Here is a 12895-nt window from a genome sequence, read left to right on the forward strand (position 1 = left end):
AAATGAAAATTTATTTTCAGTTACTCATAGTTTATTTTCTTACCTCACAATTAGAATAGTGGTTTGAAAGACTATATTCAATTGCACACAAATTCTGTGATATAAATATTCAAAGTTTCATCACCTATGAAATATAGACAAATATTGTAGCAGCAATTTTTATATTTATAAAACAAAAATTAAATGTAATTATTGAATAGAGAAAATATATGGAAGAACATAAAAAATTAATTATAATCCAGAGGGTATATGTTATACCAACATATATATATATATATTTAGTTTTCTTTGCATACAATATATATTTGCTTTGCCCTGAAAGCTTCTAACACATTTTAAGCAAGGAGCTTTAAGCTACATATGTACAGTATTTTATGTTTTATTTTGATATTAAAACAATATTCAATACTTTTGATGTTTTGCATGTAAACTAAGTAAAGCATGCCACATTTATTTTCAGCAGATTGATTTTTATAATTATTTTTTAAATTAAAAATTATTTTTTTAGTTATCCTATATCTCTTAATAATTTATGGGCCACAGTATCTCCTGAGTGTCTGTGGAAAACTATTGATTTTTTCCTCACCAACTAGCAGAAATGCACATTGATACAATCATTTTCCTGCATTGTCAATATATCCATGCACACACTGACATCAATTAATGAATCCCTGAAAATTATTAGGAATGAAGGTAAAGACGAATCTTGATTTCATAGTCCAAAATATTTTCAATTTAACTCTAGGAAGATTGTGTTAACTGTTTAATTTATAAGTAAATTCTTTTCTTTATTATTATTTTATTATTTTGTAGGATAAGTAACAATATTCAAATAGTATTCACTCATTTTAATTGACTCTGAATGTACCCCAAGACAGACATTGCTACATAATATTCCCCATGTTTCAATAGATTTAAATTATTATATTGTTCATTCATATATGTATAGACATGAAAATAAATATGAACACTATATTTGCCACGCTATATTCAGTGATGATGGTTATCCTCCCATTTAAAGTTATTATGGCCTCCATTCTTGGAAATAGATGTTAACAGGAAATAATGGAATTTTCTTGATGAGATAGTTTGGTCTTAGAAGTGTTTTAGAAAACAAGTAAAGTGCAAAGTTTCACTAGGTTCCTCGAATAAAAATGATGTAAACCCACGGATGACAGTTTAATGGGCTTAGGCAAGAGGATGGGGCTATATTATATCAAGATAGATGGTGTTGAATCCCATGGAAAGATTCAGTTACTGACTACAGATCAATAATGGCAATCATGATTATGATTTACTATTAGGGAAACATATTTTGGTGGTGTCTAGGGCTGTCTGACAATGCATATTCAAAAGACAGATTGAATGCCCTGAAATGTTAACCTTGTCACTGATGATTTTAGTTTTTTTTTGAAATGCACTAAAAATGACTTTCTTTTTTAAATTATCTTTTAAAAAATATTTATTCACATCATTTAGTTCTAACTAAATATTTTAGCGTGTTTCAAAATATGACATTAGGTTAAACTGTATTTCAGTCAAAGGTATAATATTAATCTTTATTTATTTAAATACAAACTCACTATAATTAGAAAATATAATAGTTTCACCTCCATTTAGTACATCGCAAAGAAAAAAAGTGACATGGATTTTCATCATAGTAAAATTGAAAAATAATATACTTTTTTATATTCAGAGAGGATGTCAAAATTACATGAAGTTAGACATCATTGCATTTGTTAGGAAAACAATCATTGACATCTTTGCTATAGAAAAACAGCACTTTTTTTGCTATGGAAAGTGGGAAAAATGCAATTAATCAAAAGTCAGTTTTAAGATATTTCAGAGTTCTTCTTTTGTCTAAAAAAATAACAAACAAAAGAATATTTTGAATTTTATTCCTTAAACTTGTCAACTTTCTACCTATTATTTAATTCTTGTATATCTCTAAATATTATATATAATTATAATGTTATATAAAACAATAATGTAAATAATAGTTTACAAGCTCCTATTATTTGACCTTACAATTAATTTTTCTTGTGTTCGTTGGTCTCACAAAATGGTACAAAGAAATGTGATTCAACATGTCTACCACAGGGACTTTGGCTTTTTTTCTAGAAGATACTGGCAAAAATGGATCTAAGTCCTGAAACTTTTTTCTATCAGAAGCTATCTCTTTATCTGTGCTTTTGTTTCCATATCTGCAAAATGTCAGCCAAAAAATTAAAAGAAACAAATGAAACAAATGAAAATTTCCTTATCTCAGTGATAAATGTTAAATTGCAAATAAAATACTAACATGTTTACATCACTTGCTGGATTTAATTTGACATGATTTTAAAGGTTTTATTTTTACTAATAAAAATGATTTACTGTAATATATTACTTTATTATTGTTTTATTTTTTATAGAAATTACAATAATTTTTTTCTTGACAAGAATCTTTATTACATATATACTACCAAAATCTGCAATAATTTTCATTTTATATAAGAAATCATGTATTCCTTCCTTTCCCCTCATTTAAGTCATTCTTTGACCCACGAAACATTCATTTTATTAATCCTATATAACATTTTTTGAAACTGTTCCTCACCACTTTGATAATTTCTCTCTCTTCCTTACTAGATTTAATGTTATAGTTAGACATCATAATTATTCTTTGCTTACATCCTGAGATCACTTTCTCTCGCTGGTTTCAGGGACTCGTTTTGAAAAATCTGATTCAATTAATCTCCCTGACCATTTCATGCCTACACTACATGCTGCTGAACATGTCTGGAGAGCAGTTTGTAAACAGATAGCCTCACATTACTTTGTCTTTGAGAAGAAATATATATATATTGAGAAGACATATATATATGTGTGTGTGTATATACATATATATATATATACACACACACATATATATATAATATCTCAAAGCACTTATTCACTTTCAACATGTCATATATGTTGTATAACACGGCCATTATTTATTTATTAACTGCTTCCTTTTCTAGAATGAACATCTTCACAAGGGCTGAGAACTTTGATGTTTTTGTTCACAGATATATGTTAAATCTAATATATTAATTGTTGGAAGAATGTAGTATACTATGTATTCGTTAAAATTTAGGTTCTCATCTTCAGATTCTCTACACTATATGGATTTTAGTAAAAATTGTTTTACTTTGGACCCAATGAGATTGCCAAAATCACATTTATTTGTGTGTGTGTGTGTGTGTGTGTGCATGCACAGATAAAATGTTTATTAATTTTCTTTCTCACTCTCACTCTCCAGCCTGGATGGACATATTGCTATTGAAAATTCTCACAGAATAATTATAATGGGCTCTGGACAAGTTGTCTCCCTTTTGATTTTGCCTTGCTCCTGAGTTATATCCTTTTCCAAAGATGCATTTTTTCTGAGAGAGGAAAAAGAAGACTTGCTCAAAGCATATGAGAGTGCAATATGTTTATTGAGTTACGTTTTTACCTTTTTCTTATAAAATACTTTCAATTAAATTTTAGCAATGTCAATCAATCTAATATTGTAATTTCTTAAATCCTACTTAAAATTTGACTATTTTCTGTACTCATAGAATCCTTGGTTATTAACATAGTGAGAGGAAAATTTAGCTCATAGTTCTCACTTTAAAGATGAGGAAACTGAGGCCCTGAAATATTAGAAAACTTGTCGAAGGTCACAAAAATGAAGTACTTTGTACTTTCAAATGGTTCCTGAGACTTTTATTTTCAGAAGCTTAATATAAAACATTTCATGCATGCAGGAAATTATACCTTCATGTCTCTTTTGGGAAAGAAAAAATTACAATTGAAAATATTTCTCATTCGGATAGCCTTGATTCTATTTGACATTTTAACTCTACTATTTTTATCTCATGTAATGAATGGATTAGGTAATTATATTACTCTATAGATTCTATTAGCATAAGCAGACATTAGAATTTGGGAAATCAATTTGGCTGGTAAATTAGAAGACGTTAGTTGGAATAGCCTGAAGAAAATGAAAAATAGGATTTCTTTTACGTTAAGTCACAGGTTATAAAATTAAAAGTATACCTCGTTCTTTGTTAAAAAAAAAAAAAAAGAAACTAGCCCATTCGCATTATAATACACACTACTACATTTTACAAAAATTCACTACAGAATATATTTTTTCCTACTTGTTACCTGATATTACAGTTTTCTCCCTTTAATATAGTTAATAAAATGGTTGAGATTATATAGTTCTTTCTCATGTCATTTTTTATTAGAATACACGATGATTTGAGAATGGAAGCTAGATGTATTACATCTTTTGGGCTTTTTTCACCTGAATATACACATTACGTAGTAATAGAGCAGTCTGCTATGTTTGTTGGCTCTGTGGCCACAGCTGTGATGATCAGAGTCACTACATGCTTATAAAAGATACTGATTATTAGACAAGCTATTGATTTGTTAAATGAAAACCAAAGCAAACAGAAGTGTTCCTCTTTTGTGAGATGTTTTAGAATACGTGAATAACTGTAAATGAATTTTATACTTCCAATAATAGTCATTGTGTCCTTTAAAAAACTGATGTCACAGGCTTATGTGACACTCACTTCTGTCCTTGGAAAATCTTTCCAGCTACATCATTTCAATCTCTTTTTACATTAAATGAAGGAAACACAATCAATGAAATTTAAGCTCTGAAATGTGTGTAACACATAAAATGTTAGAGCTAAAGGGATTACATTTCAAAAATTATTTAGCTACTAATAAATTATCTAAGCTCTAATAATAGCTATCATAGAGTGAACATTAACTGTATATTTTGCTAATAACTCATTTTGTCCTCAAGCCACCTATATTAGGAAATTGACTTAGAAACGTTTAATATTGGGACATGGCTGAAGTCTGTAACCAGGAAGTCTGCATCCAGATCCCATTCTCTAATGGCTTGTGTTGATTAGTTTTAGACTAAAAACTATAATGGGACTAAATAATTAATATTGCGAGCTCAATAAGCATTCTCATAATTACATTAATGTCTATTTTTACTCAAAGTCTTTTGTCTGAGTTTCACTCACGTTTAATTCAGGAAATAAAATGATGATTATTCTCAAATTTCAGTAAGTTATTAGGTGCATATATCTGTTTTAAGTTGTTACAAAAAAGCATAAATAATTGTACTAGCGTGTATTCTGATTTGCAGCTTTCTTCAACAATGTATTAACTAACAGTATTTTTTACTAGTTAAACATAAAATACTACAAATGAATTACCGAAATGAAAAAAAAAAATTCTTAGAATGCAAGCTGCTTAAAATTCCATTCGTGTCTAGAAATTACATGAAATTTCATTTAAAAATATTGAACATTTGGTAATCTCAGTAGATTAATTGACCTAATTACCTTAAGAAGGTAAATAAATTATTTAACTACTCTAGAGGTTACTTCAGACATAGGCTTGTTATGAAGTTCAGGGAAATAAGCCAAGGTCAAGATTTTCAAGCTAACCAAGGAAGCTGATAATATGAACTCTCAAATTAACTAGACCGAATTACTCACATGTAATCAATTGTGTCTGAAATTTCCAAATTTGTTAAAACAACAGTAATATGCTATTATAATCAAATGTCTGGTTAACTTGTGGAAGGATTTACTATATAATGGTACTGTGTGGGCATTGCATTCTTGACACTTTGTTATGGCGCGAACGATTCTGAGACCCACAGAGCCAATTGAGATTAATTATGAGTCTTTATTAGCCGGCCAGTGATTGACTCTCTACCATGCAGGGCTAGAGGAGATCAGCCCCAAGCTTTCAGAGGAGGCAGCTGATAAAGTTTAAGACCATATCCTGGTGGTCTCCTGAACAAGCAAGCAGATTACAGAAGTGGAAGTTGGCTGTTAGCATATCTTTGCCCAGAACAACACCCTTAATTAACAAGTAAATGGATTACAGAAGCAGACATTAGCCATCTTCATATCTTATATAATACACTTCCTAAACCACACACAAGCAAGTAGGACAACTTCTGGTATCTGAAGATATTTCTTCCCTGTAGCTGACTTAGCTAGTTGGCTCACTTGAAAATTTTCCACCCTTAACAACTTGAGTAGCAGTTTTGTTAGAGGAAGACATTGGTCTACCTTAAAGGAAAGAATAGAATTGGATTATTTATACAACATGTAAATAATTTTAAGTACATGTGTAATTGTCAATGGGTTAGTTTCACCTAAATTTTTAAAAATACTTGTTCTTATATACATTTTATATTGTTTCTTTTTTCAGTGCATTTTTTTTTTTAAAGTACCAAAGAATTAGATATTTTTTCTTTTATCTTTGTGATTCTCACTAAGTAGTTCTGAGGTGTGAACCAGGAGTTTCCATTCTCAGCAAGTATCAGGTAATTAAAAGAGAGTCAGGTATTGTACATTAAGAAACACTGATAGTGTCTGTGATTTTCAACAGACATAACTGTAAATATAAGTTTCTGGGAAGCTTTGATATTCAGAGTTATTTAGTTGGATTGGATAATTTGCTGTAAGTCTATCCTGATATATAGAATGGCTAAATTGATTTTGCTTACCTAGTGATGACTCAAGTGAGTAGAGTATAAATTGTTATTGGGTTTCCATAAATTAAGATGATCTTAGATAATATTATAGACCCTAGTAGCATTACTACATAAGAATTATTATTATTTTTTTTAATGTAAAGCTAACTAAAACAGGGAGGTTGTAAGACCTAAAACAACCCCACTGATTATTCTAATTTTCTACAGTCCTAGAGGGCCTGCAAAGGGTGGGGGGTGGTGAAAAAGAGAAGCAGAAGGAGAAGGAGGAGAATGAAGAGGAGGAGGTGGAGGAGGAAGAGGAGAAAAGGAGAAGGAGAAGAAGAAGAAGAAGAAGAAGAAGAAGAAGAAGAAGAAGAAGAAGAAGAAGAAGAAGAAGAAGAAGAAGAAGAAAGGAGTAGGGGAGGGGGAGAGGTAAGGGAAGGGGAGAGGTAGGGGAAACGGGAGAGGTAGGGGAGGGAGAGAGGGTAATGGATAGAAAGGAAGAGAAAGAAAAAGAAAGAAAATTTAATGAGAGAAGTTGAAGGATGCTTCTGAGACTAGCATTGAATTATATTCAAAGATCATATAGAAAAAGTGACTTCTCAGATGATACTTAAAAGAAAAAAAGATGAACAATGGCGAATATTACACCTTTCTAATACCGTTCATGCCAAATTCCTTTTGTCTTATTCAAAACGTAGAGGCTCAACATGCCGTAAATTAAGAGAAATATAGTGTTCACTATTTGGTGAAGGTAGACTTCAAAACAAAAGATTCATCTATAGAAAAATAAAGTTAATGTTTATCAAACACTTTAAATTGTATCTGGCTATGATTCAAAATTGTTTCTGAGGAAATTCATGAAGAATGAGTGAACATATTAAAGAATGGTACTGACAGTGAATTTATGATTTCATATATATTCTTTCCTTCTTCATTCTTTCACAAATATTAATTGAATTTCTACTATTTGTCAATAAACTTCTATAGGCTCTCAGGAATAAGAGTGAAGAACTCAGGTAAGATCATGTTCTCTTAATGCTTACAATATAGTGAAGAATATGGAAACAAAAAAGAAACAAACAAAAAATCAGATGGTAATAAATGCTATGCAGATAATTAAAAATGAAATAATGTGTTAAGTAATGTTGGAGATGCTATTCTAGTGTGATGGTAAGGGAAATCCTATTTGATATAATTATTAATCTTTGCTTTATAATAAACTATCTCCAGACTTATTGGATTAAAACTGCAACCATCTGTGTATCTCTCAAATCTATAATATGTCCATCTATTATTTTTAGGAGAGGGGATTTGTGTTTCCTTATGTGTCTGCAGTCAGATGGAGAGTTTACTCTTGGGATGGATTATCTTGAATCGTCTCTCTCACATATATAGAGATGGGTAGGCTGCTGGCCAAGATAACAGTGGATTGTGGCCGCGTGCCTCTCATCATCTAATAAATTAATCTGATCTTGTTTACATGAGATAGAATAGTCACAATGATTCTGGTGCCACAAAAGAGAGTTTTGCAAAGTGCAATTGAAAAGCTCTGCTTGGATAATATTTGTTATTGTCTCATCGGTCAAAGTAAATTACATAACCAAGTCCAAAATTGGTGTGGAAGGACACTACCAAAGAACATGTGTAAAGAGAGAGGAGGTTTTGTTTTTGAGCCCTAAGATGGCAGGAGGCTCTTGACTTTTCCTTATTCCACAGACACATTGAGTATATAACTACAATTCAGTCTGAAAGAAATTCAAAAACTAGTTAAACGACTCCTACACATCAGGTGACTGAGAAAATAGCCACATTGAAAAAGGTAAGAAAGGCAAAGATACACTCTGGTCATAAATCCCACCCCTTACGCAGTGCCTTACAATCAGGAGGTTAACCCCAAACTCCCAGTTTCTCCCTGAAGTGTGAAGAGTTTGAACCACACATATCGTGCTCACACTTTAAAGACTCTCACTTAAAGGATGGATGGAACCCCATGCATCTTATTCGGAGAGCCAATGGGATTAGCATTCATGAGTCTTATAGGACCATAGTAAGCACAAAAGCAGTTTTTAAATGGACACACAAACACTTCCAATAGCTTTCTTCTCTAGGTTCAGAATACAGGGAGCAAACAAAATGCCCATCTCCTAGTATTTCCTTGTAAGGGTTTTGACTACAACTTACTAGCACATGCTTAAGGATCCATCTTCTAACCAGCTTACATAGAATAGCTGGCTGGAATGCTTCTGGGAGCCTGAAAGAGCTGGTGGAAACTTTTTTGCCTTCTCTCTGTTACACTCATTGTATAAAATCAAGTCTTCAGCTTCTTCTTGGAAGGAACTGGTCTACATGTCTTACATTCCAAATTTTAAGGCTGCCAACAGAGGAACAGGTCCTCAAATTATCTACCTCTGGGAGCCAACAGAGCTTAGCATTCATGAGTCTCACAAGATTATAGAAAACAAAGAGGCAGTTTTTATGTGGGTGTGTGAGCACTTTCTGCACCTATAGATCCATGTTCCACAGGGATATGTAGCACTTTTCACCCAACAGCAGCAGAACACACTTTATTCTCAAGCCCACATGGAACATTCTCCATGATCAGTCATGTATTATGCCACAAAATAATTCTCAGAAAATTTAAGAAGATTGAAATTATACCAAGTAACTTTTCTAATCACAGTGGTATGAAACTTGAAATCAGTAATAGGAAAAGTTGAAAATTCACAAATATGTGAAGATTAAGTGACATGCTCATGAACACCAATAGGTCAAAAAACGATCAAAAGGAAAAAAAAAAAAAAAACACACAAAAAACCCTTATAGAAACAAAAATGGAAACACAACATACCAAACTTATGGGATTAAGGGAAAGCAGTTCCAAGAGGGAAATTTATAGCAATGAGTATACTCAGAAAGTTCTCAAATTAACAATTAACTTTACACCTCAAGGAACTATAAAAAGAAGAATAAGAAAGAAAAAAACTAAGCCTGATGTAAGTAGAAGGAAAGAAATAATAGTGGATATAAATTGAATAGAGACCAGAAGGACAACAGAACATATCAATGCTATTAAAAACTAGTATTTTTGAAAAGATAAAATTTACAAGTCTTTAGCTAGACTAATGAAAAAAAAGAATATCCAAATAAAGAAAATCAGTAATGAAAAATGATGCATTACAATTGATATCACAGAAATACTAAGGATAATAAAAAACTACTATGAACAATTGCATACCAACAAATTGGATAACCTAGAAGAAATACATACATTTCTAGAAAGAGAGCTTCAAGACTAAATCAAAAAGAAATAGAAAATCTCAAAAGATCTGTTATGAGTAAAGAGATTGAATCAATAATCAAAACCTCCTAAGAGAAGTTCGAGGCCAAATGGCTTCACTGGTAAATTTTACCAAATATTTAAAAAAGAATTACTACAAATACTTCTCAGAATCTTCTAGAAAATTGAAGAGGAAAGAACACTTTTAAATATATTTTCAAGGCCAGCATTTTCCTGTTACTAAAGCCAGATAAGAACATCACAAGAAAAGAAAACTATAGGCTAAAATCTCTGATGAACATACATGTAAAAATCCTCAAGAAAAAAAAAATAGTAAATCTGATTCAACAACACAGTAATAGGATCACACATCATGATCAAGTGGGGTTAATTCCTGGAATGCAAGGATGGCTCTACATATGTAAATCAATAAATATAATATGCACACTAACAAAATGAAGGATAACCGTCATCTCAATAGATGCAGAAAAAGCATTTGACAGTGTTTATTATCTCATGATAAAAACTTTCGACAAAGTGAATATAGCAGTAGCTACCTCCAGATAATAAAAGCCATGCATGACAAGCTCACAGCTAACATCATACTCAATGATATGAGTTTCACTTTAAAGTCAGGAACACAACAAGGATGCTCGATTTTATCACTTCTAGTCAGTATATTATTAGAAGTCCTAGTCAAAGTAACTAGGCAAGAAAAAAAGCAATAAAAGGCATTCAGATCAGAAAGCAAGAAAATTGGTTTAGCTTTCAGATGACATGATCTAATACATAGAAAACTTGAAAGACTCTACCAAAAAATTTTTAGAACTAATAAATTAATTCAATAACACTGTATGATGCAAAATAAAATATCAGCTGATTCTATATACTAACAACAAACAATAAGAGAAATTAAGAAAACAAATACATTTCTAATAGCTTCCAAAATAAGTAAATATATAAGAATAAATATAACCAAGGAGGTATTCTATACACTGAAAACTATAAAATATTTATCAAATAAATTGAAGAAGACACAAATAAATGGATATTCTATGTTCATGGCGTGAAAGAATTAATATTGTTAGAATGCTCGGACTACCTAAAGTGATTTTCAGATTCAATGCAATTACTATCAAAATTCCAATGGCTTTCCCCGCAGAAATAGAAAAAAAAAAATCACACTTCTTGAGTTGAAACTACATAATTAAAAGAGCATGGTATTGAAGTAAAAACCAGACATATAGATCAATGATACAGAATTGAGAGCAGAAATAAACCTATACACATATTGTCAATTAATTTTGACAAGGCTCCCAGAGTGCACAATGGTAAAAGGTTGGTCTCATCGATAAATGGTGATGGAAAACTAATTATCTAAATGCAAAATAAAAAAAAAATTGAACACTTGTGTTACACTATATGCAAAATTAATAAAAAATAGATTGCAGAGTTGAACATAAGACATGAAACTCTAAAACTCTTAGAAGAAAACACAGGGAATAAACTCTTTGATATCAGTCTCAGCAATGATTTTTGGGATGGCAGGGATTTGACACCAAGAGCAAAGAACAAAAGAATAATAATAAGCTAGTGCATCAAACTAAGAGGCTTCTGCTCAACAAAGGTAACCATCAACAAAATGAAAAAGTGACATAGTAAATGTGAGAAAATGTGTGCAGACCATATTTCCAATAAGGATTAAATATCCAAATATATAAAGAATTTATACAACTCGATCACAAAAAAATCAAATATTAAGTTAAAAAATAAGCAAAAGACCCAAATTGACATTTTTTTTTCTAAAGAAGGTAAACAAATGACCAATAGTTACATGAAAAAATGCTATTACTAATCGGCAGGAAACACAAATCAAAACCATGACGAAATATTCCCTCACGCCCATTAGTATGACTATTACCAAAAGGCAAGAAATAACAAGTTTGATGAAGACGTGTAGTAAAGGGAACCCCGTTCATTTAGTGGGAATGTAAACTGAGAGAGGCAGTGTGGAAATACTATGGAGTTTCTTCAAAAAATTCAAAACAGAATTACCGATATTCTAGCAATCCCTCTTCTGTACATATTCCAAATAAATGAAATCACTATCTGCAATCCCATGTCCATTGCCGCATTATTCATAATAGCCAAAATAATAATAATAATAATAATAATAATAACAACAACAACAAAGCAATTTAAGTATCTGTCAACAAATAAATACATAAATAAAATGTGATATACATATATATAAACACATATACTTTCGTGTGTGTGTGTGTGTGTGTACGTGTGTATCTTCAGACTTAAAAAAGGAGAAAATCCTTCCACTTGAAACAACATGGATGAAACTGCAGGCATTATGCTAAGTAAAATAAGCCAGACAGAAAAAGAGGATTAAATACATAGTATATATTAAATCTGAGGATTTAATATATAGTATATGTATTATTTAATATATAATATATAGTATAGTGATTATAATTAATAATAAAAATTGTATAATGAAAATTTGCTAAAAGAGATCTTAAGATTCTCAGCAACAAAAAAAAACATAAAAAGGTAACTAATGAACTGATGAATGTGTTAATTAACTTGATTATGGGAATCCTTTCACGATGTACAGATATATTAAATCATCACATTGCACGCTTTACATTTATTACAATTTCATTTGTCAGTTATACTTTGGTATAGCTGGAAAAATATTGTGAAGCATTTTCTAATGATGATGCTAGTAGGGATTTAATAGTACTAGGATTCTTTTTTAGCATTATTATTCTTTTTGTTAGTGCTCTAGACAAAAAATTCCAATATAGCCCACTTCTATTTTTGAGAGATAGAGAGAGGAATTACTATGACTTTTTAAAAAGCAATCTACCTAAGATGCCATTTAAACTGAGTCCAAAAGAAAAAAGAAGTCATACATACAAAGATCATTCCAGGCAGAGTTAATAGATATTATGAAGACACCCCCCAAAATGATAAAAAATAAGAAAGAAAGAAAGAAAGAAAGAAAGAAAGAAAGAAAGAAAGAAAGAAAGAAAGAAAGAAAGAAAGAAAGAAAGAAAGAAAGAGAA

This window comes from Pteropus alecto, unplaced genomic scaffold (assembly GCF_000325575.1).
Source record: "Pteropus alecto unplaced genomic scaffold, ASM32557v1 scaffold81, whole genome shotgun sequence".
NCBI classification, from domain to species: Eukaryota; Metazoa; Chordata; class Mammalia; order Chiroptera; family Pteropodidae; genus Pteropus; species Pteropus alecto.